At 41.8% G+C, this 26,606-nt stretch overlaps 1 long non-coding RNA gene across 2 annotated transcripts in view; it reads right to left on the bottom strand.

The window, feature by feature from the left end:
- Positions 1-574: 574 nt before the first annotated feature.
- The window catches only part of LOC109197484 (uncharacterized), a 106,417-nt gene continuing 80,385 nt past the window's right edge, over positions 575-26,606 (bottom strand). The window contains exons 3-6 of one of the 2 annotated variants that reach the window (XR_003216701.1): positions 26,042-26,099; positions 25,806-25,841; positions 1,532-1,794; positions 575-1,079 (exon numbers count right to left, since the gene is read on the bottom strand). This is a non-coding gene — a long non-coding RNA (uncharacterized LOC109197484). Of the gene's footprint in view, positions 1,080-1,531; positions 1,795-14,409; positions 15,054-25,805; positions 25,842-26,041; positions 26,100-26,606 lie in introns of those variants that run through there. The other variant, XR_003216702.1, reaches the window with a different exon arrangement.

Genomic DNA, 26,606 nt, shown 5'->3' with positions numbered 1-26,606 from the left:
TTCAAGCATTTCCAGAGAGTCTACCTGACATTCAGCAGGTAAAAAGATGTGCAGGTGCCAACCGCAAGCACAGAGGTTTTAATGTGTGGTTGCATGCCTCGCCGCCTCCCTGACCGCCAGTGCTAACAGGGAATAAACAGAGGCAGCCATTTAAAGGGCCGTGAGTCCATAAGGAACAGGGAATGAATGAAGAGATTCAGAAAGCGCTTCAGAGGCCCTCACCAGCGGACCAGCCGCCGCCTCCAAACCTGCTGTGTTTTTGTATGCAGATTCCCCTTGTCAGAATTCATTTATTCAAAGGAAGTTATCCAAGAGCGCGGGCTGCGAGACCAAAATAGTTGCATTCACATTCGTCTTGAAAAACATTTTGGAATGGTAATGCCATGAGAACATGCCATTTATGTGCCTGTGTTTGCGTAAGAATCCGATCCAGCGTTCCCCTCGGCTTGCTGGCCGGGAGGCACAGTTCACAGAGACAGGAGAGCACTGATACCACTTACGGGGTTCAATAGCCTAAATCTCTTCTAGGAACACTTTTTTATATTGCCAGGAACATGTAGCATTGCCAGTCACTATATGCAGCAGTTTGATCCACTGGCGAAAAAAAAAAAAAAAAAATCTATATTTTTTTTAAACAGGTCATAAGATCATTCTGTTTGCAGCCAATCTTCATAAAATTGCACCTTTGTTTATCAAAATAGATGCTCTTGGTGATGATGACAAAATTGCTTGGCCTAAACAAAGAAACGACAAGTCTCTGGCGTTTTTACAATAGCTGAAACCACGGCGTCACGATCTTGTTCTCTCTGTCTGTCTCTCGTTTCTCCCTCCCTGCGTTTCTCTCGCCCTCTCTCTCTTCCCTTCTCTCTCCTGCTCTGCACAGGTGGTAGAAGCTTCCTGGTAGAGTCTTTTTCATTCCTTTTTGTTCCCCTCCAATTGCTCTGATCGGGAGCTGTTGATGGTGATGACAGTGTTGGCCGTCCATTGATTTGCTGTGGCCCCTAGTTGCGAGTTCACAGCAGATGACACTCTTCCTTTGGCTTTAATTAGAGCTGGCCCCATCTTCTCTTCTTTCGGCCCTGGATGTGGTTCAACACATGAACACAAAAAGCTCCTACACACAAAACTCCCTGCTAGGAAATAGCCAACACTTTGCTACTGCAGCTAGTATTTAGTGCCCTTGACTATGAAACCTGTATAGGTTGTGTTTCTTGTGCTGTAAATAAAACCATACTGTGAGCACACGCAGACCTTTCTATTCTAGAGTACAGACGCAATGTAAACTCTTTTGTCCTCTTGTGCATACATTAAACTGCAGTAGATAAGTAAATTGAGATACAAAGTGTACACATTTAAGCACTCACTGTACACTTTCATTTTCCCGATCCACAGGATCTACATGATAGAAAAAACAAAAGCAAAAAATCTCCTATTAAACTGGCTGGATGGGAAATTTTGTTCATCCCCATCTCACCCATGAGGCTTTGTCCTACCCCCTGCACTGTCATGAGATACAAAGGCCTCAACTTACCATCTGTCCTGGATATGAGCCACTCCAAACCTTGGGTGGAGCGCAGCGGAGGAGAGAGTGGACAGAGAATCCGTGGTCTGGGCAGGGGCTATTATCTCAGTGGTCACGGGTCCTTGCACATATTTCATGCCTGCTCCCAGGGTGTCTTCGCTCAGCTATTAGCACACTGTATTCATTTAAAGTGCTCGTGGGTCACTCGTGGCCTGCATAAAGCTCTTTCGCTGATAAAAAGCAGATGAGATAAGAAGCACAAAAGGTGAGATCTGAAAGACAGTCACAACACAAAGAACATTCAATTATACTTCTGTGGCGTGTCCAACACCTATTGCTTAATTGTAACATTGTGAATTTGGGGTCTTTTTCCTCCTTTTCCCCCATTTTTTTGTTACTTGCATGTTTAAAAAACAATGAAGTGACAACTCCGGCGCAAAACAAAGCAAAGCAAAATTTTGCATTCCATGTTGCAACTTTATAGCAGACATGTTCCTAATTTGTATTCCAAGCATGACAAGACTGTTAATGAGACTCACTGGCAAATATGTTGTCTTGGTCTTTCTTTGACATGCTTAGTTCAAAAGTGCATACTGTTTATTTCCTCACACTAGGCTGCAGATTACATGTGCATGCCAGGGGTCAGATAGCTGTCACCTCATTATGGTTTTGTAGCATTTTCCAGAACAAGTTTTGATAGATAACATGAAACATAAGAAGGCCCTTTGTCTGTTCTAATTATTTTTAAAGTGAGGTTAAAGGTACTCCAGTGAAGGTACTCCTCATTCTAACTGTAAGTCTGTGATAAAGTTAACAGCAAAAAAGAGTTACATTGTTTTACATCACTGAAGATCAAACCTATCCTGTCTCGTTTGAGAAATAGTGTCACCCAGCTCAACACTTTTTAAAACCCTGAGCATCAAGCTCATAGAGGGCAGATGAAAATTCACTTACTAAAATGAATTTTCTGTTCCCCAATGTAAGTAAATAACTAATCTGGCATCTAAAGCAAAAATAAATAGAATAAAAATGTTTTTTTGCTATTTTTTCTGTTTTCTATTTTTTCTTTTTTTGTTAGCATTAAACATGTCATTTTGCAAGTAAGTAAGTAGTAAATAAAATTGATTTATATCGCACTTTTCACAGATAAAAATCAGAAAGTGCTTCACAATAAAACCATTGTAGAGCTTCAAAAAGCCATTACAGAAAAATAAAAATATGAGTTTGGGCATTCTCTGTGTGTTAGTTATCCAGTTTTTTTTCTTCTGTTAGTTTAGTGTGATATCTAAAAGAGCAGAGATTCTTAATGTGTTCATCTCAGACACACAGGTGTTGCTATAAGCATAGATGCCCCACCCACTTGCTGTTAAAATCTTTTTTCCACAGGCAACCACTCAGAAGAATGTGGCCTTATCTGCATAAGTATAAGATCGGTACAGGACCAATAAAAGATAAGATAAATAAGATTTACTCTGACTGTGACTCATGCAGAAGTACTTCTGTGGAGTTGGAAAAGAGCATATTAGTGCATAATGTGCAAGGGTGATGTTTTTAAGGAGCACATGCTAACCAAGACTATGAGTTTCCCCAACTAAATTGTGAGTGAAAGTGAAAACCACAAAAAACTTGTAGTTTTCTAACTGTCTCCTGGTTGACAAATTTGTCCTTGCATCACTGCCACATGTGCTGACTCCTTATGGAGACGCTGTCAAACCCGACAGTTAGCTTTCAGCATCCAGTATTGCCGCTGTCAGTACATTGGTACCGTTGAATGAGAACATGCTGGATGACGACACGATCCTGTCAAACGTCCTAAAAACACTGGCATGACTTTGGTCTATGGACACGCCAGTGTACAAAAGCTCGCCGCAAACACAGACAAAAATCTCCGAACACGTGTCCACATGTTCAAAATGCACATGCTTGATCGCATGCTTGCAGACAAGCACATAATCAATGCAGTCTTTCAGCAAGCCTGACCAGTGGGGGGGCATGACCTGCCAGGTGACCCATGCATGTCTCCACCAGTGCCAGAGCATGCCCATGAGTATGTATGTGTCTATTAGTGTGAAAGTCAGCTGTTCATCCAAGCGAGTATTGTGTGTTTCAGTTTACAAGTTTAGCAGCGTCACTACATAATGAAGCTGCAGCACGTACACGGTCATACAGAAAGAAGTCTGCGGTGTACTTCAGATATTCTTAACTCATTCTGTTCCCACAACAATCACACCTCTCAACACACTAGATCGATCCTCCACTAAATCTTTGTCAAACCATCCTCTACAGTCAAGGGTTAGAGTTGAAGACATCCTGATGACATTAGTAGGGAACAGAGTGGAAGTCCAGTCATAAAGCCAATCAGGGGAGTCCTCAACGGGCCTCGTAAATCTTTTTACTTTGTAAGGTTACTGGGAGGTCTGGGAAGTGGAGATTTCCCACTTATTATTCTCGGGAAACCACAGACAACCTCCCCCTGAACTCAGGTCAACAAAGGTTATGACCTTGGGATGATCATCATTGTTGTTTCAGTTACCATGGCGCTAAAGCTCCCCAATGTGAGATTCATACACTTACATATACAAAAAAATCAGTTACTATTTAGACCTTCATACATGTGGTATCTGTAAAATTTAGACAAAAGATCCATTCAAATAATGATTCTTTACAAGCATCATCTGTCAACCAATTATCCCGGTCGACTCAGAGAACTGTTCTAATGATACTGCAAGACCTGCCTTTCAAAGTCAGTTCAGTTCTAATAAGATTCTGACTTTACAAATCAATTTTCAATTTTTTTTTTAGATTTAAGAAATCAAAAGTTGCTTTATGTTATTAAAGTATTATTAGTATCAGTTAGTAGCAACTTTTTTTATTAGAGAAAAATTACCAAAACATCTAAATTAAACATAATACTTATATGTTTTTTTAAATGGCTTAAAGCACCTTACCACAAGATTTGCAGACAAGTTTTTCCATTTGGAATTATCTGTGTTTGCTGTGTGTGTGCGTGTGTATAATTTTCCTTTTTTTCAATTGCACCTATCTACTAATATTCTTGACACCTTAACAGGCATAAAGACACATTTCCTGTGAAAGATCAATCATCACCACCTCCAAAGTGCGGTTCTCCAGGACCAGCCTGGTGGCATCAACACATGGTTAAGCTTTATGAAAGAACTCTGACAGGCTTTCAGAGTCACCTCAGGCCATTTCAGACCCCGAGAGGATCAGCGGGCTTCCAACAAGTGGTCTTCAGGGCATCGCAGGCTTTCATACTGGGAGAGCCTCTAACAACTGAACCACAAGAAAGCAAGTGACAGGAGCCAAAGAGCAAATACACTACAGCAAATATGTCCCTGCATCTTGTTCCCGTATTTTGTAGTACATACTCTCAATTCAGACACAAACACAACTTCTGAACTGCTTTTTTTGTCCAAAACGCAGAAAATCTTAATTAAATTATATATATATTTCTTTTCTGATGGGTCTGCATTGTTTAGACAGCAGGATCATAACTTCACTATGTGTCATTAGTATGTGAAACAAGCAGCCCATTTCCCACACTGAACTCAAAATCTGAACCGAAAGGTAGACAAAGCGCACCTTCCACCTCACCTCTAGCACTTAAAAAGTTTCCCCCAATATATCTAAACGTCTTTTTATGACTTCTGTTCCACTTCTAGTTCTTGTAACAGCCATGTAGGCCATGCCAAATGTGCCCAGAAATAAGCTGGGCCTCCCCACTGTCTCTGAGATTGCCCACCCAGGAGTCTGGCACACGCCACAGTGAGCAGGAGGCCCTCTGGATTACAGTAATACACACTATCTCATAATGGAAAGCTGCCGTGCACATTTCGCTCTCTCTGCCCTCATTGTCCACACTACCAACTGCACAATCAGGATATGAGACTGTGATTGCACCCGTTAGCATGTGTGAGTTTACTGGTGTGTTGCTCAACCCCCTCCCTTTTTCCAGGCTTGGCACTGCTTGGCTCCAACAAGGTAAAAAATGAGTTTAAAAAAGGTGCTTTATACTGCTAATAATTATGTTGTGACAGGTAAGAATCTAGTTCATCACATCATGGGCTCTTCCAGCTAAAAAAGCTACTTCAACCTTTAGACATAAATAGCTGAGATTAATTGAAGGCAGCAGAAGTCAGGGGTCACGAGGAAACAATGGCACTTAACCCGAGATAGTAACATGGTTAAATAAACAGTCCGAGTCCAAATAGGGACGGCATTTGGACCCGCCACAGGTTAGGCAAACTTTGCCACTTTTCCTCTCACCCTGTAATCATCAGAATGTGTAATTAAGTGGGAAGCTGACCTACAGTTTGGAGAGGAAATCCAGACAAAGTTGAAAGCCATTAAGGAAAGGGGTGGGGGGGGAGACAGAGGCAGGCATGGAGGACGTTGCACTTTGTTAGTCAGCCTTCCCTAGGTGACTAACAAAGGTGCAGGTGGGCCAGGAGGATGGAGACCTATTTTACCTTGAGTTTAGACCACAAGGCCACCACAGACTGTACATAATTACACCGCAGAGGTTATTTACTCCACTAAGTGGCTTGCCTACCAACCCTGTTGGTGAGTGCACACTAATCAGGCCGGTGCGCCAAACAATGGACCATGTGTGCCTCTGAGTGTTGTGGGAGGAGCAGAGGTGACCATCAGACCGCCACTGATCAACATGGGCAATATATTTCAAAAGGACTCAAAAAGCTCTGAAAAGAGACTGAGGCAGACAGACAGACGGACCGGGAAGGGTCCGCTAAAGTTGCAGATTGGCATGTCTTCAAACCTATATTTAACCAGGAGGTTCAAGAGGATAAAGGCGGATACAGTGACACTTAGGACAAGCATAGAACAGATGCTTTCTCACACAAGGACAAAAAGGATTTGAAGACTTCAATAACCCAAAGGTCTCAAATAACCACTTTATGGACATAGTTTTGGTCTATTATTTTCTGTTACTGCTCACATTACTGTATTATATTTCAGTGATAGACCCTAAAGGTAACAATTGTATGTGGAAAAGTAAATAAAAGATACAAAACAAATGGCAGGAAAGACTTTAAAGGATTCCATATCTGCAAGTACAGGTAGCCTTAAACCAGGACCGTCAAACGTAAGGCCCGGGGGGCCAGAACTGGCCCTGCAAAAACTCCAATCTGGCCCACTGCATGACTTTGGAAAATGTGATTTTTAACTTTAATTCCTTAAGTTTTATAGCTTCTTCTACATTCATACTGCATCAGAGTAATTAAGTAATAGCAAAACAATTAAATGACAGAAATGTTCCTGTTTTTTCAGTATCTATGTTTTAAAATTGTTTTGAGTTAACAAAATCCTTTTGTTTTATAATGTTTGCAGAATTTATCTGGAATTTTACTCTCTTATTCCTTACAATTTAAGACCAAATAGTCAAGTTGACAGATTTCTTTCATTAGCTACAGCAGCATTTCTTTATCATTTACAAAAAGTGAGACGTGCGGTTTAAATTGCACTTCTTTTTCTCGTATTAAGACATCTGTTAAATGTGGGATGTGGGATTAAATGTGTTGTTCAGCTTCTTTACACTGACACTGACAGAAAAGGGCCACAACTTGAGGTGACAGTTGATGTGATTTGGAGCTATATAAATAAAACTGAAGTGAACTGAGATCAAAGTGGACTGTATGGGGCTTTAAACCATAGTGAGCGTCACCTGGTCAATTGTGGTTTGTTATGCGATCAGATAGGATATCTTTAGAAACAATTTAGTACTAGTACTGCACGATTATAGCAAAAATTATAGTCAAAATTATTATATTATGATTATACAGAATATCATATCTTCACAGAAATTAAAAACTGAGTCCATTTTCTTGAATCCTAAAGATATTTTAGTTGAAAACCAAATTAATAAATGAAAAAAGGGGTTGTGGGAGGACACAGGGTCTCCCAGATGAGAGTTAGGGGGTGTTTTTCACAGTGAAGCACATTGTATCAGAGAAACTGGCAGACCCCACTGGCCAGAAGCCTGTTATAGCTGGCAGCGGCCTCCACCATAGGAGGCCTTGTGAAATGCACAGGAGGCACGGGAGAATGCATCACTGACCCTCTGTGATCCCGAGACAAAGGAGTGCGCGCAGCAGGCAGCCATTACTAAATCTTCTACAGGTTTTCCTATGCAAACCTTTCACAAGTTTGCTTCCTCTAGATAGAGCTTGCCGAACAAAGACTCTCTGTCAAACTGACTACACATGATCATCATCCTTGAAAAGCATCGCTGTTCTTGTTACATGTCAAATTTTGGATGCTAACTGCTAAAAATTTACAACAATGTTATCACTGTTTCCCTTTTTATATAGCAGCCATAATCACAACAACTGTTGTCTCAAGACCCAATATCGTTCACATAACATAACATAACATAACATAATATAACATAACATAACATAACGTAACATAACATAACATAACATAACATAACATAACATAACATAACATAACACCCTGATTAGAGCTATTCTTCCCACCATTAGTATGAGTTTACATATGAGTTTCACTGCTCTGCTATGATATATGTATTGCTAACAAGCCAATCACTCCTGCCAACAGAAGCAGTGGAAGCACAGAGAGCCATTAAAGGCCTGGCTCCAGCTACAAAAACAAAACCTATCCACCTGAGACCACAGAGGGACAGGATGCAGGCTACTTATAGCAACCCAAAACCAGCGCACAAGAATAGCAGGAAAAAACGGCTCTGTACGGGAGCTACACTTAGCCTTTTGAAGTGCGCCACCTCTAAACTATTCTGAAAAGGCACCCCAGCATCTTTGAAGGCAGGTTATCCTCCATGGCCTTGTGTCCTGTTGTGGACGAATTGTTTCCTCTTTCACTTTGTCTCTATTTCCCTGCAGAAACTGACACCGTTTTATTGTTCTCCGGGGCTGAACAGTTGTCATGTGGCACATGAGGGACGGGACCTCTCGCTGGTCTCTTGTTGGTGCAGGAGGACAGTAAGTAGCCAACAGGTGACGCAGGAGTGGTCATCCCGAAGAATCGGGAGAAGGATGGCCCCCTGCTCATGGCTACCGTTTCCTCTGTCCTCAAGGTTATGACCTTACAATGGCCTCTTGCCTAAGAATGGACCACTTGAGTAATTAATCAGTCAGCAGCAGTAAGTGATCTCACTCCACAAACATGGCCCAAAAATACGGAGGACACCGACATCTTTTGTTCTTTTTCTTGTGGTTTAAATGGTTGTGGTTGTAAATACAGAAGATTTATGGTACTCCCAGGCAGGGGGAATATGCACCTGCTAGGCTGTTAAAGGGAAAAAGAGACAGCTTTCAGACTTTTACAAGTTATTGTGAAGTAGCTTGAAGTGAAGTGATCTTTACCGATACTTTATGGCTAATATGTGGCTTAGAAACAGCCTGTTATATTTATTGCAGACTGAATGTGCTCTATAATGCAATAAAATACATGTGTTTGGTTTTTCATACTTCAACAGAATAAGTCATACTCCTGCGGTGTAAGAGAGACAATGCTGCAAGGAAAGAAAGAAAGAAAGAAAGAAAGATATTTTCACCTCCGAGCATTTAACCGAGTATTATCTGTGTAATCTCAGATAGAAGTACAGTACATGTGCTTCCCTTGACTCCCGTGGAGACGTAGAGTTTGCTTTAACACTCAATATCAGGGAATCTAATTGCACTTACAAATCGTTCCTTCGTTCCTTTGGCTTGCTTCTCTGGAGAAACTCTGTGGCAAATAGTGTCTTATCACACCCCATCAGGTTTATTACAGGCACCAAACTAGAGGCTCAGTCCTGGCAATATGATGCAGAACGGGATGTGAGGTAAATCTTTCATCATCTTTCTCTGTCATTGAATGTTTCTCCCAGGTAACGGGGTTATCTGAATAATCTTTACATGTTTGTGTGTTTGTTTGTTTGTGTTTCTGTCTCAGCCATGAGCTGTTTTCACACATTGCCGCTCTTTTTCTGGACATCGCCCAGTGGAGCTGTATGTCAGAAAGCGAACGTCCAAATCAGCAATCAGACATTAAACGGTCTTTTCGTTGCCAGCTCCCTAGCAAAAAATTGCGATATCTGATTGAGAACAGAGTGGGCAATCGTCCACAGAAATCACAGGGAGCGTGCTGATATCAGTATATGTTCTGCCTCCTGCACACTCTAGCCACGTCCCATTCCTCGCCTTGGTGGGGGAAAATTGTCTTGATTCTGGAGTCAAAGTCAAATCAAATTTTATTTTATTTTATTTAACCTTAAGTATTAATAATTGCTATCTTTCTCAGTTATCTGACCTACCTGCCCTGCCCCGTGAGATTCTTCTCTTATACCCTCTTACTCTCTCTTATTCTAAATGCACGACGGTGAACATGAAAAATATTATCAGCAGACAAGTAGTGTTTCTTGCTGTGATGATCTGGAATGGATTGTTAACCTGATCTGAATGGCAATGAGTATTTGATCAAGAAACATTGACTCATGTCTCGTCCTGCTGTATCACAGCTGACTGGCACACATTTCTCCCCGCTTAGCTTTTCCTCTGCCACTGTAATAGAAATGATCGACCGTTTACTAAGACTGCACAGGGCTTTCTGACAAATAATCAAAGGAGGAAGGGATTAACCTTTGTTGAATGCGACTATGAGAAGAGACGTTTGTAGTCACTAGGTAAGGATAACCATGCATGGTTATCTGTGGCATTTGATCCAGGGTAGAGGTCAATATGTCTGTTGGCTTACATTAAATGCATTGTGTTTTTAACGATTTCTGGTTCTTGTCAAACAACCACATAGAAAACAGTTGAAAGAACATTGAACACAAGAGCAGAAATCAAGTGCACATTTATTTTGTCAGTCTCAGTTTTGTTACTGAGACTGAAGAGTTTGTTGGACAGTGTTGAGCAGGGGTGTCGAACATAAGGCCCCAGAGCCAGAACCAGCCCAACAAAGACTCAAATCAGGCCCACTGGACAACTTTTGAAAATGTAAAGGGATGTATATTTTATACTTTCAACTGTATTTGCATACATTTTATAGCTTTTTCTATTGATGAAGACTGCCCACCCCATTGCCCTTCATACTACACCAAAGTAATTAACAAGAAAACAATTAAATGGCAGGGAAGTTCCTGTGTTTTTTTTCCTTTATTAGTGAGTCCACAGTAAATTAACAAAACATTTATAATTACAGGGCAGTGCAACAAACTGAATGAATAACATTTATCATGTAGTTTTACTGGTCTGGCCCATTTAAGATCAAAGTGGAGTGTATGTGGCCCACAGTAAAGGATGAGTTCAGACTGGAGAATTTTAGCCAAGGGGGCTGGTAAGAAGGACTCTACAAACCTCTATGTTGACATAACTGTCTTTGGTTTTCTACTATTTTTCAATTGCAAACGTGAGCTTCTAATTTTATATCTGTACTGGAACATATTTTCTTTTAAGGTTTTTTATTTGCAGCACGAATAAAAGACCCCTTTACACTGCTACATTTTGTGGACTGGATGAGGAGGTGGAGAACATCACATTTTAAAGCATGCATTTGCTGTTTGGAAACTGATTTGCAATTTTGGCATTTGTGATTTCTCAAAACTTGGCTTTTTGGCTTGTTTTCCACATTGCACATGGAGCAAATGAAAGCCTTCGTGCACATACATTTTCTTTTAGTGCCAAATTGTCATTCACAAAAATTAAGAGTGCTAAACAAGAGAACTTAAACTATGGAGTATTTCTTGTAGTAATGACAAGAAATGAGGATAATGGATTGTTAGTTCATTTCATAATGATGCTAGACATCCAGGGAAGTGTAGATAGGCACATTAGAAGTCAAAGACGGTTCTAGAATAATAGGAAGGCTCAGAGATAATGTACTCTCACAAGGGGGCCACGACATTAGCAACAGCCCAGCAGGACTCAGCTCGCACGTGTGCCAATGACGCATTAAAATCTTCAATGACAAAAGATACAAGAGAGGTATTTTTGTAGCCATATTGTTTCGCCGCCATCATACACCAGATGCAATACTGTACATTCTCCTGGTACACAACCAGTTTTTGAGGTGGTTAGCGGTAGCTGGTCAGTATGGGTAAGGAGAGGGCAAGAAGGACACACTGACTGGAACCAGTGAAGGTTTATTATATGAAAGCTGCCCTCCAGAGTGCCCCAATTATTACTAGACTGTTAGATGTCTTAAAAAACAAAAACGAAAAAGCGATGGAAATTATTGCTCTGTATTTTAAGAATAATGATTTAAAAAAGACTGTGTACAGGAGTCACAACTCTTTAATCAGCCCACTGTGATGAAAGCTGGGATCCAACATGAACCATGAACATGAAAAGACGAAAACACAAATAAGACAAAAAAAGAAGTAGAGATGACATTAACTTCTGCTCAAACGAGCACAGCGGGAGAGAACCCAAAGTATTTAGCACCACTTTTTCTGTCTTTTTGAAGTTGTTTGTCAATTCACGGCATCCAGTGCAGTATTTAGTGCCTTCAACCTCTATCTTCCCCCGATGGCACTAGTGCAGGGTGAGTGTAACAGTGGACCTCTCCTTCATTAAATATTAATTTATTCATTACATGTTAACTCTGTGAGACCTTGGAAGGAGACGCCAGGTGACTCTTCTTCATTTGGTCCCCACTGCTCTCCGCTGGGCCCAGGAAAACCACAGTAATGCCACGCAGCTGGGGAAGTACAGAACAAATTATTCAGCTCCATAGAGAGAGACTCTTTGTGGTAAACACGCGGTGGGACACTAGTGCTGTCATAATTAAATCTGTAAATCCATAAGAGCAGGGTGCCTCCACTTGGTACACAAATATGTAGTGTGGGAATCGCAATCAAGCAGAATCTCACAAAATGTAGCTTTGTGAATCTCTTCTCTAAAATTTAAGATCATTTTATACTCTTCTTGTTGGTATGTTTTCATAGATTATAAAGTATATGGCACAATAGCAATTGCTATAGAAAAAAGACGGGAAAAACTGAGCAAGAAGAGTGGGGAAAAGTTAGGTGTGGCAGTTGGGCAGCAGAACTTTCTAACTTCCTCATAGGAGGGCAAAAGACCGCTCAATCTTCGACCGAGCCATGACAGATCAGAGAAAAAGACGCCAGCGAGCATCAATTCTTTGCTTCTCTCGGTGGCCCATCAATGGGGGAAAATCCCCAGTGAACAGGCAGCCTGGCTAATCCACTGCTAAATGACACCTCCAGACGCTAATGCCCAGACTGACCACAGAAGCAATCCGCGGCGACTCCTCCACACATGTACCCACTGATGCTTTTCAGCCAAGGGAACTTGAAAGGGCCGGAGCCGTCTCTGTCTCTCTGTGTGCCACCTGCTTAGCATCCCCGCGCTGCAAGCTGCTATAGAGAGACATCTCCGGCAGAGGAGAAAGGCCCATTGTGTCCAGACGCCTTTGAGGGCATTGTTCTGCTTCACTGAGGCCAGGCCGACATCTGCACCATTCACGCCGAAGGAAGTTGTAATCACTCCCCTACTCTTAGCTCTCTGGCTCCAACTTCATACCAAGAAGGCTTGTGAAGTTGGGCCTGCGGTAAACAACGGGGCGAGAGGCGGGGGAGTGGTTGCATAGGATTTGGAATGGTGGCTGTTTTTGTTAAGCGGCATCAGTTTAAATAGAAACTCTTACACAGCCCCATATAGGCCCCCTGATCCCCACCCTTGCTTCTAACCCCCCACCCCGCAACTCGCCCAAGTGCTCCGTCTCCATAGCACAAAGCCGAGAACTGATTTGGGGTTACCTCTCCATCAAAAGCGCTGATTAATTGCTTGTCTTTCACAAGTAGGCCAAGATATTTGAAATGTGTCCGCGTGAATTATAAAAAGCGTCAGACTGCCGCGCTTTCAAAATACTCTTTCACTTTCTTTTCATCAGTTAAAATAATGAAAAGAAACAGGAGGGCTCTGAGGGCAAGGAATGTTCCAGTGGTCAACTTGCAAAGGGGTTTTTATGTAGTTTTCATTTACATATAATTACACTTTAATAGAAGCCTGACTGGCGTGGGGTACGAGAGTGACCGTGCGGGCTGCTGAGGAGACCCCCTATGATAGAGGATGACAAGCTGTAGTGCTAGTTCCATCTCTGGCTAATTAAACGAATCAATTAAGAGACTATTGTTGTAACTGTGTAACTGATGTTCTGTAGTGGCAAAAATGGTCTCTTGGGGAGGCCTTCCAACCATATTAAAACTGCTATCCACTACATCTCTATCTGATACCAATATAGACACTTATTTGCGCCTTGCTGTCATGTCATTGGAGGCGGGCACATTATGGAAATTGAAATGGAGGGGTTGAGGGGAGCAGGACTGAGCTCAGTGTGAAGCGGCGGGGTTCACTTCCCATCACCCTCCAAGGAGAACTCGCTTCAGCAAACTCCAAAGTCCCTCAAAGTTCCCTAATAGCAGAGCTAGAGCCAGCACACCCAGCTGTGTGCATCCAGTCACTAGGTAAGGGTCGCGCAATTAGCATACTCCTCCCTGCCAGGCGAGTCGCGTTGATGCAGATAAATTATCATATTAGATTTACCCTCCTCAGTTCAACTGATTGGCTCCCAAATTGTTTTAGATGGCCGTCATTAATCCTTAGCATAGGCTAAGTGCTTTGGCTTCAGATCTGATTGCACTGAGGCGCCTAGGGTCAAATTAACAGAATACTAATGTCTGAACTCTATCTCATTTGCAGTTTCACAATGCTGCTTCTATTATAGGCAACAGAAAAGAGTCAATTGCCATTTGTCTAATGTAGGATTTAGAAACTCTCAAGATGATAATTGAGGTCCAAGGTAAGAGCAGAGACGACGTTATTGAGTGAAAATATGTATATAAATGAGAAGCAGGGAAAAAAAATTACCAGGAAAATGTCAAAGCATAATTTCATTTCAAAGATGCGAAATGTTTCACATGCAGCACTTATTATTCCATACGTTCACTGCAAAGAAAAAAAAAAGTAATCACAAGAAAGACAACAAATGGCACTTTAAAGCAAGCAGTGCTGGTGCTTAGATGAAACAAACGCCCACCCCATCCTCAACCCCGACTGCTTTGAATGTGCCTCTGTGTTGAGAGAGACTGACAGATTTATGAATAGACTAAATCGGAGTACTTGACTGAGAGTCCAGTGGATCCATGTCCAGTCTTTGTCTTTGAAAGCTGACCCTGTTTGTTTAACTGCTGGCACCACATGAGTGGAATGAGACTCCCTTGGCGCCTGAGCTGTCCTGGCTCTTCTAGCCAAAGTCAGCATTGGCATGTTGCTGGGACCTTCTGAAGGAGATCAAGGGATTATCCCCACCTCACACAGAGACATATATTCAGTATATATGTATATAGTTTCAATGGACCTGTAAAGTTTCAAACATCATATCATGGGGAAAATTGTACCTGATAGTCCTGTAGTATCAAGCCTTGAAAAATCCCACAGGAGGACAGTCTGAGGCTCAGCTGAGGATGTCAGATCCTGGGAAGCTCCCCAGGATTGCACAGACACTGTATAAATAAAACTCTGAAATATCAGTTGTTAGATCTACAGATCCCAGGCTAAAATGCAGACCAATATTTGTGGTTAAAATCTTTCCACAAATGTGAAAGTAATACATTTTTTCAGCTAGTGCAGTGTCATTTAAAACTGACAGGCTTAAAACAAGCTGATCGTGGCTTGTGGCTGGTTGGAGTCTTGTCATGTGTCAGCAGAATGCACAGCTGATTCAGGCTACCAGCACAAGAACCAGCAACATTGCTCCTGAACTGCAATCCAGATGAATTACTGTCTAGAAGTACAATTTTAATACGATGCAGTGTCAGTGATCTATTTTACACACACACACACACACACACACACACACACACACACACACACACACACACACACACACACACACACACACACACATACAGAGCATTTTAAGTAATAATAAATACATCTTCAAAGAATCCTGCACTCTAAAGTGTCCAGGATTCCACCCTATCTTTAAGCAAAACTGAGTTGATAAAAGTATTATTTATGTAAATATTTTCTTCTCCTTTCATGCAATAAGCTGAACACTAAATTATGCAGTGAAAGATTTTGATAATCTATTCCAGCAACTAAAAAGTTTTCCCCAGTTATTTCTATCAATTTAAAGAGCAGTAAAGAGAGAACCCCTATCTGAAGTTATAACATGGTATGATGCAGCTGTTTGGATTTGCATAGGTACTAAATGGCAGATGGATGATTTTTTCCTTACAAATCCAGTATTATCATTCAGCTTAAAGAAGGCCTACACATCAAAATGTCAAAATATAGTCAAAAAATTCATATTCACTTTAAAAAAAAATGTATTTATTTATTGTTTGCATGAATTCTTATTGAAAATACACTTTTACTTTACTACTATATACATTCAATTACTTTCTGGACTCCAGTTTATTAAGATTATATATTGCATAAAACTGGTGACAGTGATAGATTGGAAGGCTGGAGTGGTAGGCTGTCATTACACAAAAACTGAACTGTAAATGGTAAATCTTAAACATAAAAACAAAATCTTGTTTCTTCAAATGTATCCCCTACCACATGAAACACGCCCACGCAGTATACAGTCTGTATGCTGTGACTGTGTAACTGTATAGTTAACTCTATTTATTTATCTAAAATCACATTGTGTTTTTTCCCTGCAATAATAATGCTGAGCATGTCTGCACTGTTTACATATTTGGATATTTTCTCAATAAAGATAAAAAGCCACTCCAAAAACCTTTGTTAGCTGCCTAACCGGGACCGAGGACAATTCCAACTTCAAAGTCCAGATGTACAATGGGACTTTGATTCTGTGTGTGTGTGTGTGTGTGTGTGTGTGTGTGTGTGTGTGTGTTTAAGTCTGCTAATAAAAACAGATAACAAATTGTCTGATGGGCAGAGCTTGCATGATCTATATTAGTTGCTAATATTTCTAAAAAGAGTCCAAAACATCTTTGTATAGAACTGCCGCGTAACAAGACATCTTGCAACTAGACGACCATATCTGATGTTTTATTCCTACCATTTGAAAAACCCATACAACCCTACATGTTGGAAAGCTTCCACCTAAAAGTCCGTTACGAATTCTGAAGGAGGTGACAAAGAATCACCTGACTTTCAATAAGGTTTCAGTTTAATTTAGAGACTTGATAATGATTAGAAATTCTCAAATTCAGTAACTCTTAAAAGTCTCTTGGAAGTGCTTGCAAAGGCTGGTCAAGAGATGTCATTAGGAGCTGTCACCTGATGAAAGCTCTTATTAAATTTCTGACTCTTTAAACCTGTGGAAGCACTCAGCAGTGGGCAACTAACTGTGGATCTGAAAATGTGTTGGGGAAGGTAAGAAATCTATCAAAGGGACTCCAGCTTGCAAATTGCAGGAAAAGGGTAAAAAAGAAAAGAATTAAGTCATGCAAGCTAAGGGAAATGTCCAAGTAGAAGCCAGGATGGGATCTGCATGATCGGGATAGTGTTCAGAAAGCTCATGTCTCCTGATAGGCAAACCAAAACCTGCGTTTCTTTGCAAAAGCAGAAGAAAGAAGGGTTGCATCATTCCACTATGTGGCAATGCTTGCAAGAACAGGTTTATCACAAAAGCCAACATTGGAACTATGAAAAGCAACATCTGGATATGCCTGAGTAAATTTAGAAACACATGTTCTGTACAGATGCTAGTTAAAATGAGCTGTTTGGCTACAATACGTAAAGAAATATTTGGAGCAACATTTGGTTAAAGCAAAACTTTTGGCAAAACAGGATGGGCAAGGGTTTCTTTGAGGGCTTTGGATGACATTTTGTGCAGGTTTGTGCTCATTGTGAAGAGATCTGCAAAAAATACCATAACTGAGCAACAACTAAATTTTGCGCAAAAGTAAGGAAATTTGTGTTTGTGTTAATTCTTTGTTATAATAATGCTTCGTAGCAATAAATTGTATACCATTGGAGAGCCTGTTTATTTCCCCTTAAATGGTGCCACATTTTTAATGAAACGTTATCACTGACACTGGTATTGACAGAGAAGATTTGGCCAAACAGCTTATTCTGTGACCAACACAACCACACTGGCTCACTTGTGACAACTGCTGGTTGAAGAATGGGATGCCATCCCACAGCAATGTGTGACCAAACTGGTAAGCAACACAACGAGGGTGTGTCAGGAGGTGCCAGTGACTCCTGTTTGGTGTCGTTTATTGGATTGTAAGATTTATTGCCAAGAAACATTGTTACAACAATCAACCAAACACAACTTTTCTGACTTCATAGTTTATATTAGTGTTGGTAGAACATGCGCGCCTAAGGTTCAGTTCAGTTCTCTTTTGCAATTCCTGGACTTGAACATCATCATCACCATAATTGGACTGTCATAAATATGCAACATTACAATCTCAAAGTATCTAGTGGGCAAATAATTCTAATCAAGAAAGAGCTGTTGCAAAATAAGCATTCTAGGTAGTAGGCAGGCATGTTTACAGGGGCCATAAGAGGCAGTCAGAACTTACAGAAGTAATACATTTAATCAGGTTACTCTCTGTCTTAAAACACACCTCTCTTGAGGGCATTTATGCCCAGCTGTGTTTCTGAGCTCTGAAACCCTGTTCACTGTCCTTCAACTCGCTATGATTGTGTGACCATATCTATGTGTCTGTTTAGGTGTGTAGAAGAAGCCTGCCCTGTATTTCTTTTTTTGCCTCTTGAGCCTCTCTCTGCGCCTTCCTTATACCTGTCATCTGGCAAGGCTAACCCCTGGTAGCTCCCCGCCAAATGCACACACATAAAGACTCGCACGTACACACATTGTGAATCCCCGCCAAATGCCCGCCCTTCCAGCCCCTGCGCACGCCAGCCGGTGTCAGCGAATCAGCTGAACCGTCTCCGCCCTGAGAATAACCCCATGACAGACAGCCCTAGTGGCCTCCCCTTGTCAACACAGCCTGCCTGGAAAGCTGACAGCCAGGGCATAGGGTGGACAGGCTACTGTAGGCAGGAGTTTACACCGGACTAGGCCTGGAAAGGATGGGCCTTGGAGAAGAAATAAGAGCTGTGAGCTTGTAAAAACAAGGCCGGAAAAGAAGAGATCCTACAGCTAAAGACTAGAGCAGCAATTGAGCATACGACTAAGAAGCCTGATGCGTGTTATTGAAATGTATTTAAGTTTAATTGATTTTACTGGTAATAATAAATCAAAAGACAAAGACAGAAAAAAATTCACCTGTGGATGAGAATAGAAGGATTATAATCAAAGAGGTCAGCTCCTGTCAAGGTTACTGCAGCAGTTTGGCTGGCAGAGTCGAGTGGCCAATCCCTGCAGAGCAAAGATTGAAAGGTTTGGTTTGGCTTGCAGCCTGGAGATTGTCATTCTTCTATCGTCTCTTCCAACAATTAGGTTAAAAGACAATCCCTTCAGCGTTTATAAAGGACTGCTACTCACACTGAATTATTTCTAGCTTTGAAAGAATGATGGACAACACATTACAGAAGAAATCATCAGGTTACTATAACAAAAAGAGAATGCGCACAGAACGACTGTCATCATGGAAAGTAACCAAAAAAAAGTGCTTTAATTTTTTTGGGCTTGTTACTCTATTTCTGATTGTGCCTTCAAATGTGCAAATGTCTCAGGTCTTTTTACTTTGTGTAAAATTTTAGTATCAGGTATCACGTCGGCCTAGAGGGAAGTGACTAAACAGCATATGTCAGGCAAATTCTCTTTCCACCGCAAAGCCTTTTATACAAGTACATCAACCAAAATTCTGGTATTGTGTTTTTATTTTAGGGTATTCATCTAACAAACTACACAGTAACATCTACTACATTTAAAATCATTGAGCTATTTGATGTTTTTTGTTGCCTAATATGTGCAATCAGTTTCACACTGCATTTAAAAATGACTGCAACAAAGATTGCTATTTGATCAAAGCCTAAAACCGTGTGTGTGTGTGTGTGTGTGTGTGTGTGTGTGTGTGTGTGTGTGTGTGTGTGTGTGTGTCTGTGTGTCTGTGTGTTTTCCAGGCAACCATCAGTTCTTGTTTATGGGTGATCTTTCTAAGTTCTGAGAACTGTCAGAAAATACAAGCACTTCTTCTCGTTAAAGCTAACAATAGCATTATTAGGAAAAAGATAAAAAAGGAGCAGCAACTTTCACAAGTCTAAATAAAGGCAAGTAAGCAAGAGAGGAGGAGGAATGCTTTAAACATGACTGTAGGATTACACAGAAAGCCAGTTACTGCGAGTACTGACATAGTTTTAAACGCACATCTTCACTTAGCAAAGTGCAAACCTGCAACCAAGGAAACGCAAAGACAGAGGAGTGGGAGCAACTTAGTGAATCAGTGCTCATACGAGGCTGCCACACGTATACACAAGCACAGAAACACACGCCGGCACAAACGCCTGCTCACACTCGCGCGCGCACACACCAACTGTGTAGATAAAAAGGGATCGTCACATGACAGATTCCCAGCAGATTGTACATGCAGAGATCTTAGGTTTTAGCTTCTGTGCCTTTTGACTTGAAGCACACGCATCCTCAGAAAACACTAGCTGCAGCCTAAATCAAAATTCAGGATCAGGATTATGCACTCAGTCAGACATATCTCAATTTTCAAGGTAAAAAGAAACAGAAATTCTTCAGGGAAGATTTAAGTGAGGTATTTTTAAGGTCTTATTCCAATGTAGCTCATTTGAAGCCTTTGAAGCCTCCTTTACTAGCGAGCTTTGAAACGAATCAGAGCGGTGCCAATGAAGCCATCAGTGAAGACTGACACAGATAGATAGATGTTTATATGGTGCTTCACTCCAAAGGAAGTAGTGCAGCTTCTAGACTTTTGACTCTATTCTTTGTTTGGAACTGTTACAACAGTGGCATTTACCTACATGTTATCTTTACACGCGCCATGCTGCCCACCTTTACAGTTCTTATGTGGTGGCAACCTGTTACAGAGATTCTATCGCCACTCTTATTTTTCTGTATTTCTTTTAATGCGAATGCCCCGGGAAGTTGCATCCTTTACTTGTGAAGGACTGACGAGTGAAAAGGAGCATAAGGTTTGGGCGGGCAAGGCAGAGTCGAGAGCAGTGGGACTACACGGCTTAAGCCAAATACATATTTATGAGTAGCATCCACCCACAAGCATGACTTTTCAAACCCAGCCAAGCTCGGGCAGGCATGCAGGCATGCAAGCTGGGCCAGAACAGGGCAAGCTGATTAGGCCAGAATCTGCAGGGGTTTGGGTTTCTACTCAACTTTGTTTATGTGCTATTGTGTCCTCTCCTTTCATTACTCTTTCAGTTAGTTGACTGTCCAAAGAAATATGCAAACATTTTGTGAAATTAGAATTATAGAAGACATTGTAGATGAAAGCTGAAATGCTGCAACCTTTAGGTAAAGGGTGGAAGTTTGGAGAAAATAGAGAGAGGGGGTGGATGATAACTTCCTCTAAATGGAAAAAAAAGTTGGATGGTGTTTATTTAAAAAAAAAAAAAAAAAAGCACCTCCAAGTGAAATCTTGCTGGCATTTCTCTTTCTTGCAGTCTCGTGATCGTTTCCTCCTCAAGGTCATTGTGTGAGCGTTTAAGATCTGGCAGCCCGGGGATAGAAAAGGAGCTCATGTAGCAGTGACTTGGAGGAGCAGTGCAGTGGTGTTGGCTATCGACTGGTCCATCCAGTGTGGCTCCTACCACAGTTTGGTCTCCTTCACCCAGTTCTTCAAGGCTGCCTTTAATCTCTCCCTGTGCCTCCCAATCCATGCCTTTGATGTGGAGATGCCCTTCCTTCACTTACTCAATATTTGATCTATCTCACTTCATACAGCTAAATCCAGTTGAAGTGGATTCACATAGACAGGGTACTCCCTCTCTTCTTAGTTCTTCCTACCCCTTTGCCTTACTTGCTCCCATGTTCAGCAAAATGATCTCCTAACCAGCTACACACACACACACACACACACACACAAGAAGAAAATCCCTTTTTTCGTTGTCATGTAACATGGAGCCGAAGTGTTAATTGATAGAACAGTCGATCTTGTCTGCATCTACACACGGCACAGAGAACATACAGTAGATCGACATGTAAACGGGCTGAAACGTGTGCTGCGGTTGTGCTCACTCGCTCTGCAGAGATACACACACGCGCGCAGACACACACATTGCAGTGTCTTAATAAAAGTCAACCAGCTGCTGTGCTCTCGCCCACCACGTTGAGCCAGAGGTGTAAGTATCAACTATCATCTCCTCCCTGGCTGCACCCACAGACGAGCCTACGAAGTAGAAACAAGATACAGAATTACTGCCTGTTTACTTCAACTGGAGACCTAACACATGTTGTGTAGGAAGGTAGACTTTATTGTCAGCATGACAAAAGCAGTGGCTGTATTTCCATAAACATCAACAACAGATGTTTCACTGCAGAGCGACTTATTGCTGAAAGCATACAGTCAGATTATACAGTTTGCAGGCATTGCTGACTGCGTGCATATACTGTATACTTCTGTCTCTTTATGGTGCGCACTGGCCGATGTCAAGGAGTGACCCTGTGCTTCATTTCTAAGTCTTCTCTGTGTCAGTAAGGCAAGGAGACATCCACCATATGGCCTTGCCTTCTGCATCCTTGTCTCTGCATAATTACGAGCCTATACGTAACATTTCAACTGAAACAAATAAAAAAAAAACCATAAAAAAATAAGACCTCTAAACGTGCATATCTAACAAAGCTGAGCGAGCTTTCCTTTATGTTTTGATAAAGAGAAAAGCCCCGTTCCATACCAATTACGATAAAGAAAAGCCAAAACACAGACAGCCACAAAACAAACGAGCAAACCCGAGATTTGTTTGTGGCATGTCTCGGATCAGTGAGGCGCTCTCCCACCCACTTAACAGCTATCACAGAGTCCTTATTCCAGAGCAGAGGGTTTGTGTAACACTGAAGCCAAACCATCTACTATTCTATCCCACATTAGTTCCACTTAGTTGGGTCCCAATGACCTATTCAATGTAAATGTACTGAGCAATAATGAGTGGCGGACTGCAGCAGCTCTTTAATGGGTGGGTATGTGCAAGGGAGAATGAAATGACAAGGCAGAAAGAGAGAGAGCGAGAGAGAGAGAGAGAGAGGTTCATGGCCTTTCGGGATAGGCTTGTTTAAGCAGGGTAATGATGGGAAAGTAAATGGCTTTAAAAGAATAATTAGCCTAAGATAGAAAGAATGCCAACCTTGTTTCAACAGATACACCTCTTCAGATTGTTAAATAAAAACTCTGCCCGGCTACTGTTAACTGTCCAAGGGTGACTGGTGTTTTTCTTAAGTCGGATTTCAACAAATGATAACAGACCAAGAAAAAAACAGGAGAAAAAAAGGGGGGAAAAAGAAAAATGATCTGTGATACTCTAATGGCAACAAGATGGCCTCAAAGGTAAAGGACTTGCAAATCAGCCAGAGTCACACCTCAAAGCTCTACGCACTGTTTTGATTTGAATGCTGTTTAAGTGAGAACAAGCCCAAATTAATGAGTGAGGTGAACAAATGAGTGCATCAGAGACATATTAATGACTTATGTGTTAAGAGGAGTACGACAGTCTCTTCTTTGCTTCATCTCATTTGGCAAGAGAAGGTGTTTGGGGGGTGCAGGCTTTTGACATAGCACCGTGTAGGCAGCCAGAGAGTGTTAGAAGAACTTGAGTCAATCTGTCATGCTCTGGGACCGCCTCTCTTAATACCGCTTTAACCTAATGACCCGAGGTGTAGCTATGTGTGTCTGCGACGTGTGCTGAAAAGAGCGTGTGGACATTTTTCTGCCTATGTTTGAAGTGTGTGTGTGTGTTTTTTAAGTGATGAGAGTATACCCGTAGGTCCTTAGGGTGCTGTTTGATGCTAGGTATTACATGCGGATGCCAAGTTTTATCTCACTGGAATCCCCTCTCTCATCCGCGTCCCCTCTCCCTCTACCCGTCAGAATCCCATTGCAGGAGCTGGAAGACAGGACTGTTACCTTTGAGACAGACACCAAGCAGATCTCAGGTTGAGCTCCCTGTTACCATGCGGCAGCCATTGGAAACAGATGGTCTCCAAACAGCCTGTCATGTTTACTGCTGCTGCCATAAAAGACAAGAGTCCAACAACACACTCCCTCAGGAGCCCCACGGGATCGCACAGGGGCCCGCAAACAGCTGCCTGGGGGGTGGGAGGGGTGGGAGGGGCATTGGCCCTGCACCTTTAAGCACACACGCACACACACACCTATACTCACACCTTGAACTGACTCCTACCTCAACTGCTATTCAAATGCCTCTATTACAAAACACGTAGCGCGCACATACACACCTAAAAGAGCGACACAAAAACGGCCGGGCTCGCACTCCAAATGTCCTCCACCAAGCCGTCCGGACATGCTACATTTACTGCAATTAAACAAGCATGCCATTTGAATATCTGATGACACCTTGCAACCTGCTCCATGGGCTCTGAATATAATGGTGTCCCTGTGGAGCCCGCGAGAAATTGTCCATGTCACAGTTAATGAAGGGAATTTGCATTGTTATCTCAATTAAGGCAGTGGAATAATGAAGCTCGCTTCTGAATTAGTTAATCGACAAAAACTTGTACAAATGTGTTTGCATGGCCTATAGGTATGGCCCACAGCTAATGTATATTCTTCAGGGTTACCGAGGTTACGTCAGACCAAGGGAGTGCAGACGGTAATGAGGCAGGTGCTACCGGACAGTTCTCTTCCTCTCCTCGGGAGGCTAGATGCTACTCTGACCTCCCAATGCCTCATCCTCTGTCTCTTCCTCCGTGTCTTGCCATGTCTCTCCCACCTCGCTCAATTACCTCTCTCCCCCCATTCATTTGCATGGCACATCAAATGCACAAACCAGAAGCAGGTAGCAGATTGGAGGAAGAAATCCAGGTGCTTTGCCTCCACCTCACATCACACTCCTCCCCGCTCCATCAAAATATCAACCCAGACCCTAGCCGGAGCTTCTGGATACAGATACTAGTCCAGGCTAAGTGATAAAAGGCTGAACGGGATAAAGGAAATATCTGTTTGCTTGAGTACTGTCAGGTTGAAAAAGCTTTGACATAAGAGGATAATGTTGAATTTAGACTTCCCATTGATCTGCTGTGACAGTTTAAGTGGCCGCTTTGGTGTGGTTTGTGAGGAGCGTATTCTTGTGTGTGAAGACTGTTTAAGTGGGTATTTGTAAGAAGTAACTAAAGGCCATCACTAAAGGCTTGCACAAGTGCTCTTCTGCTCTGGGGGCCTCAAATGGCCAATGAATTATTTATAACAGCCAGGACATGAGCTGATGTTGGGCTAGAGGAGGGGTGGCACCCACACACACTCACTCGCAAACAAACACACACAGTCACGCCCACGGGCGTGCGTGTACATACACTCGCTCACTCACATCCCCACACACACATACACACAATGTATCCTCTTAAGGGGGTCAGTGTGCCAGACAGCCACAGGCTAAGCAGACAGCTCACAGTCAAAGCACACTGTGGGACAGTAGATAGAACAAGACTGGTCCGAGGGGAAGTGACGGGTTTGATTGTTGTTTTCTGCTCAATCTGTTGCCTACTTGAGGTAAAGTGCGAGGTAAATCTAAGAAAGCACACAGAAAAACAGTGTTTTGTATAAATAGTGAACTTACTGAGTTTCAGCTCATCATACAGTCCATCATCTTGGCATTGTACCTATTACTGGACTTGGAAGTAAATGCATCCTTTGCCTCCCAATATAGACGTCTTCATTATTGGCAGTATCTCATAAATGTACATCGGTAGCACTGAAACATGTGTGCATAACTGAGATTTGGAAAAACCCTTTCGTGCAGTTACTAATAAAATACAGCAGATTAAGACACTCAGCATATTTACGCTGTGTTAATCCTTCAGCCTTCAGCCTCCTATCATATATGAATATGACTTCAGGGATTAACATAAACTCCCTCATAGTCTTATAACACGGTTATAATGGTGTTTTAAATATCAGACCTGACTGGGGCGCTCCAAGTGATGCCGTTTTCAGGAGCGAGTCATTCTTAAAATAAAATGAACTGCACAATACTGCCACAATAACCACAATATAATGAAGATGAGCTCAGTTAACGTAACTATGTTTTTTCCCAGTTTAATCTTTGGTTTCTTAACTGCATTTTTACTGCCATTTGGCATTTGACATTAAAACTTGATGCATTTATTTCACACATTTTTGACATAGATTGTGCCCCATTTTCCTCACCTGGGAAATAATGTCTTCATCACAGCTTCCTATTAACTATAAACACAAGAAACATAGAAACATATTATGAAATCATAAATACATATACATTTGGAAGCCAGATAAAATCCTAATGGATAGATTCTTGTGTTATTTAGAAATGTAAATATCTTATGTTGCTGTGTTGGCAAGGTCTCTCTTCTTTTGTTCAGTTAAATAAGAGGACATCTAATGAACATTTGATTTTCTTTTACTACCTTTAACTTCTGATGTTGATCTTTGAGATTCACGTTGTCTTGAAGGTGAGCTCAAACTCTGGAAGAAACAAAACAAATAATCTTTTAACATGTTGTTGAATGCAGGTATGATGAAAGGAGACAGCAAAGACTGTAACGAGGAAAGAAAAGAGAAGAATAACCTGTGGCTACGCGAGCCAAAGAACAACATCTAATCTGAGGTTCAACGAGGGTTAAGTCCAAAACAAAACAAAGTGAATGTGGTTGTCAGTAATAAAAGCTTCATTAAAAGGTCAGAGGTTGGAGAGGTCACTTAGATGGATTCTCCCCACCTCTGAATTGTCTCCCTCGTTCCCTGCAACACTAGAGTCGCATCCCAGCAGCCTCTCTGCGGTGATGCAACATGGCATCTTAAAATAAGCAGTTTACATTGAAAGGTCAGCTGGGGGAGGGCACCTCGCTGAATCTGTGGCTCAAGATGAAGAGGACATCCATGCAATGACGACATTAAAGCGCAAATATTATACACACGCACGCATAAGCAGGCCTGTCTGTCTTTTCCCTTTTTCAGCAGAATGTATATGCA

This window comes from Oreochromis niloticus, linkage group LG16 (genome assembly GCF_001858045.2).
Source record: "Oreochromis niloticus isolate F11D_XX linkage group LG16, O_niloticus_UMD_NMBU, whole genome shotgun sequence".
NCBI lineage: Eukaryota > Metazoa > Chordata > Actinopteri > Cichliformes > Cichlidae > Oreochromis > Oreochromis niloticus.
The sequence above is the reverse complement of the archived record's forward strand: the minus strand, read 5'-3'. Positions and strand labels throughout refer to the sequence as shown.